Below are 5,916 nucleotides of genomic sequence, written 5' to 3' on the forward strand. Positions count from 1 at the left end.
AATGTGCGATTTTGTTTCCCTCAATAGCGAGAAAACATGGTGACGTGTGATTGGTGAGTTCAGACCTTTAGTGTTGAAGGAAGTGACTGTTGTCCTCTCCAGCACTGCCCCTTTCGATGAGATTGCCATGTGAAAGCCCCCAGGGCTGCCATTGCAGATTGCCTATCAAGCCATGCCTGTGGCGGGGCTTAATAAAAAGCCAGTCAGATTGTGATATGATAATGCAATGTATTACATCATAATGCAGGAGCGATCAAGCCATCAAAAGTTCTTGTGAAAACGGCCTAAAGAGAATGCATGCAGCAGGGGAAAAACACTCCCTGTATAATACCACTGGAGCGAGCATTAGTGGGATGAGCTGTCAGGCATCGATTGCTTGACAGCTCCTCTAGTGTTAATGGGGCATAACTGGGGCACAGGAACAGGGGTTATGGTGAGTTGGAAGCAGCACTCCCCGTTCAGTGACCTTACTGGCCTAATAACCCATACCTCCTGGGCCTCAGAGGTCAGGGAACAGGAAGTACTGTTTCACACTTGTTACATTCTTTGTTCCTGCACACGGAATACTATTATTGTTCTTTTATTAAGCATAGTTTTTAATAACAGGTTGTGTCACTGATACTTATTCTTTGTTCCACAGTGTTGCAAGACTTTCCCCCTGCTGAGAAGGGGGTGCATTTTTTCGAGGCCCTCTGACGCATAGAAGACATTTCCTCCCTCCTGCAAGAGGCCCACTACCAATGGTGAGGTTTAGGTCACTGCACTTCATAGATGGTACGATCTCTTCTCTCCAGCATCTGCGGAACCCTCAGGATCCGTTGCTTCTATGAAGTCAGATGCAGATGGGGCCCATCCCTGATTCTTCTGCTAGTCTATTAGCTGGGTTACTATGTAGCGTTTCCTAGCATCCCAGTTACAATGTTGTCATTTTCTTAAGTTATAGAAAATGTTTACAGCTAAACAGACTGCGTTTGTGTGTTTGTACTCATTTATTAAGCATAAATCAATACAGTACAACTTCCTCATAACAGTGAAGATCGATCAGCTCACATAAATGGTTCCTTAAAATACCTTTCACGAGCCTTCATCATATCTGCCATGTGCGTGACATTTACATACACAAATGTCAGCCAGGTGGCACATGTCATATAGAGTGATTACTGACATAATTTGAGCTGACAGACTCCCTCTAAGCAAAATGGGCTTTAGGGAAGTCTGTCAGCTGTCCAATAAGCAAGCAGTATGTTGTAGAGCCAGAGGAGCAGTGCTGCTTGACGCACAGTTTCATGGGGAGAGACCCAGGTTGTGTATTCATTTGTATCTCTGCACATCCTGGCCATCGATCTTTTCGGCTTATGATGTACAGAGATATGAGTGAATCTAGTAGGAATCATACTGAATCTTTCTCTATAAAAATACATATCAATCTAGCCAGCTCCCCATGATCTATAACATGCTATCTATAGGCTACATTTCAACACATCCACGCATTAGGACAAGCATTGCATGCACATCATATCATTCCTGTCTGCCATGGTACTGCTTCAACCATGTTGAAATATGTCCTGTAGCGCTCACAACAGTGAATGGCATCATCACAGGCATGGCGAACATGGCGGGGCTGGAGGGGTAAGATCCTTGGTGCTTTAGAACACCGCTCTCCATTTCCATGCTGTCTACGTTTTCACTATCAAGCATTGCAGATGGAAGTAGGACAGTGTATCATGACATCACAAGTAGTTGTGCAAGGCACAATAGGCAAGCACTACCTTGCCTATGGTTTCTGGAAGCAAATTAATCCTGGTGTGAAATATGTGGAATCAGTTGGCCATAATGCCAAAAGCATTCTCCACCACACATCTTGATCTTGACAGACGATAATTAAATATTTTCCTTTCAGTGTACAATAGTCTTTGGTGAAAAGGTATTAGTAGATGTTTCTGCAGTGGGAAGTCCTCATCTCCAATGAACACAAAATTCATATTTTCTTTAGTCTTTGTATTGCTTGGTAGTTGTAGCCTGTCTACTTCTAACATCTCCATGAATTTGGTGTGGTCTAATAAACTATCATTCAATACCCATTCTTGACGACATCTACCATTAGGAATTCCTAGCTTGCATTCACGAGGGCCATCAAGATTATGCTAAAGCAGCCCTTGTAGTTGTAGTAGTAAGAGCCTGAGTTTGTAGGCTGTGGGATCCAAACATGTTTGACATCCAGGACCCTTCCACAGTTGGGGAATTGCCAATGCCAATCTAATTCATTGGCCACAGTCTATTACTCCTTTGCGGTGTTTGGGAACTGTAAAAAGAGTTCAAAGTTGGTTACAAGAAATGACACAGGAGTAAAGCTCACATGCAGAAGTAAACATTAATCAATCACCATGCAGGAGAATAAAAAGAATTTACCAGACCTTACATAGCCCACCCTAGCTTGTTCTTAGAGTGGGCAATGTAACACATACGTAACTACAACAACCTACCTTGATATAATCCACTTTCAGGCTTCTCACTATGGCAACACGTTTCCGGAACTTTAGGTCTTGCAGTGATCTGCCGGTAGCCAATAACCGTGATGTTACAGCAACCGCTGCTCTGCTGAGATAGCTTCATGCATGACAGTGTTTAATTTTACAATAAATGGCTTCACATATGCTGGGAAAGCAGAAAATGATTCCTCAGACATGCACAGAAAATTTCTAAAATCCTCTTGGTTATTTTTCTGTATCTCCATAACACACCCCATGTGTGACAAGCTGTCTCTATGCTGCACCACCATTTGGAAGAAACTCTATATTGACACTTGCGGGGACGTTCCTCTTTTTCTTCCTCCATCTGTGGTATGTGCTTTATGATTTTTGCTACCAAAAAGATTTTCACATTAGTTAGCATCGTCGCTGTGAAAGTGGCAAACTTCCTCTTCATCAACAACTGTAAGAAAAAAAACATTCGCAGGTATAAATAATCTTCGCAGTAGCGAACAAAGATGCCTCGCAGGTGGTCGCGCTGTGTGGCTCTAACAGTCCTTTCTAAATGGCTGCCACCAGCGAAACATTTGTGTTCCCTAATTCGAGTGAACCTATGCTCTCTTTGAAATCAATAATGCTGAAATGGGAATCAAATGAGGAAGGCAGTAATGACGAACAAATATGCTGAAATATTCTTTAAAGTAGTAGATAAAATCATTTCCCTGATGGCAGGGCCACATGGCTATTCATTCACTGTTAAGAATATCTTCATAGAGCCGCGAGATGCTGCCACCTGCGAGACATTTTGTTTGCTACTTCGAAGGGCACTGCAATGCTTGTTCCCAGCAACAGGAGTTAAGGTTGCAGTATTCTGGCTGCTACTAGAGGGTACATGTTGGTCTTGTTAACAAAACATTAGAGCAAGCAAACTCACCTTATAGTTAGAAGCGTTCACTATAACGAATATACGTTTGAAGAAGTAGCAAAACCTGCTGGCGACCAAAGATAAATCCTTGAAATATAGGGCGTAAACTTAGCATGTAAAGGGAATGGCGAATGTATTTCAAGGCTTTTGTGTAGTTCCTGTGGAGTACGTCATACCAGCCGATGATTTACCAGCCAGTGGTAGAGCATTAGGAGGGTGTGTAAATCAGACTCGCTTTGTTATGCTGGCAGCCAATCGCTGAGGCTTTTAGTGGTGCATGAGAGTACGCCCTGACAAACAATCACCCCACCCTTCGAGCTTTTTGAATGACTGAACGAGTGCTCTTTAAACCAAACGACAAGTGAATGAACTGGTGACTATTTTTATGCAGACTGAAACTCAGCGACCAACGACTACTGAACGAAAAGTGCACAATGGCTTTGTGTTTACATGTAACAATTACCATTCACCATCGTTCAAAATTTGAACAAATTTTAAACAACAATCATTGCGTGTAAATGGGCCATAAGCTGTATAATAAAATGAAGATGTGTATGTGTCAAGAGTAAATTATTACACAATAAAGAGTTATGTTATTGTCTTGGAGCAGGATCACCTGTGTGTGTTTTTAGGATAAAGACTGAACACAATAGATTTATTTTTCTTTCTCACGGCAGAAAATGACGATATTCTGTCATAAAGACTAGTAAATCGGCAAGTAGTCATTTTTTGCTAATTCAGCATAAAACTTTTACTTTCTGGAGCCAAGACAGAAGCCATTCAGATGAGTTACTACTCTACTCTACTAGTAGAATTTGGAGAATTCCTCTGTCTTGGCGCCAATTGAAAGTTGGCTTCTCTGGCTGCTGATATTCAAGTCAGATGATGCTACCTCCCAGTGATTCAAGGTAAATTCCTTTGTCCATGAGAAATTCGTATTACGCTTTCTAGATGGTACAAATGATAACTATAATTAATATGTTGCTAACTGATCGCTAATTAGCTTATGTTATAAACCTTTATCTTTCTTTATCATATATTTTTGGTGTTTCTTTATTATAGAAACCATTCTAATAATACTTGGATTATGAGAGGTCCATCACTAATTCTGATTATTGAAAGACTTTTTTGTAAACTGCATTTGTAGTATTACCTTCAGGTGCAAGGATTACCAGACTGCCAGCAGAACTCACTTTGGAACAGGCCACATAGAACTGGCCATGTGAAAAACAGTCCTCCCTCAAGTCTATTCTGGCTGTCAACAATTGCCCCTGTGATTTATTGATCATCATTGCAAAGTAGACCTTGAGGGAAAACTGTAGTCTTTTGAACTCAAACGGGTATTCAGTGGGTAATAACTAAGTACGAATACAATTTTCCCTTTAGCACATCCAGTGATTACTGTGGCCTCGATAACATTTTGAAGGAGAACTTTTATTTGCAGTCTTGTGCTATTTCATAATTTTAGAGAGTTTAGGTTCCTTAGTAGAGATGAGCAAGTATACTCGCTAAAGGCAATTGCTCGAGCGAGCATTGCCTTTAGCGAGTACCTGCCTGCTCGAGACTGAAGGTTTGGGTGCCGGCAGCGGGCAGGGAGCTGCGGGGGAGAGCGGGGCGGAACGGAGGGGAGATCTCTCTCTCTCCCTCTCGCTCCCTCCTGCTGACTGCCGCTACTCACCGCTCCCCCGCGCCGGCACCCGAACCTTCAGTCTCGAGCAGGGAGATACTCGCTAAAGGATATGCTCGCTCGAGCAATTGCCTTTAGCGAGTATACTCGCTCATCTCTATTCCTTAGTAACATAACTGGTGCGCTAATCTTAAGAATGAGGTTATGTGGGAGAGATCGGTTGGGTTGAGGGTATTTAGGAATTCCATGGAATAATTTACTGCGACATCAGTTTGTAGTACTGAATCTATAGACTTTATATTGCTTTTCTTCTCCTTCAAATGATTTCAGCAAAAGATCATTAATAGCAGCTGCTTTGTCATTTTTGAGCAAAGCAGTCGATTCCTTAAGATATGTCATCACTATCGCTAAGCTTGGTGTAATGATAATCTTACCTTCAACTGTAGTTTACGATCTACTTTGGGGGCATGACTTGGTCAGCATCTTTTCCATCTTATAAACATGCTTATTGATGACCATTTATGACTGACAGATGCAAATAATGGAGATGGAACTATACCTTCACAATGCCACCTATTGGAAGGCAGCATTCCTTCAAGTCAATGTTAGGCTCTTTATACAAGCCTTCTAACAATGACCAGGATTTTAAAGCAAAGCCAGACTCCATACACAGACAGTTGTTTCAGAGTATTTGCCACTCATCAGTGTGCAGCAGGGTTCTCGCTTTGCTAGAGAGAGGCCTGTGATGTGGGTAAGAAAAGCTATTTATTCATAATGTAGGTTCTGATGTACGTGCAGTGGCCTTGCCGTGGCCCATCAGCTTATTTGTTTTAGCCAAAATTCAGACCAACAACTGCATTTATCAGTGTGTTTTCTTTCATGTAGTTTGCTATTGA

At 41.9% G+C, this 5,916-nt stretch overlaps 1 pseudogene; it reads right to left on the reverse strand.

The window, feature by feature from the left end:
* Positions 1 to 1,730: 1,730 nt before the first annotated feature.
* Positions 1,731 to 2,613, reverse strand: LOC136633620 (uncharacterized; annotated as a pseudogene).
* Between the last annotated feature and the right edge of the window lie 3,303 nt (positions 2,614 to 5,916).

This window comes from Eleutherodactylus coqui, chromosome 6 (genome assembly GCF_035609145.1).
Source record: "Eleutherodactylus coqui strain aEleCoq1 chromosome 6, aEleCoq1.hap1, whole genome shotgun sequence".
NCBI classification, from domain to species: Eukaryota; Metazoa; Chordata; class Amphibia; order Anura; family Eleutherodactylidae; genus Eleutherodactylus; species Eleutherodactylus coqui.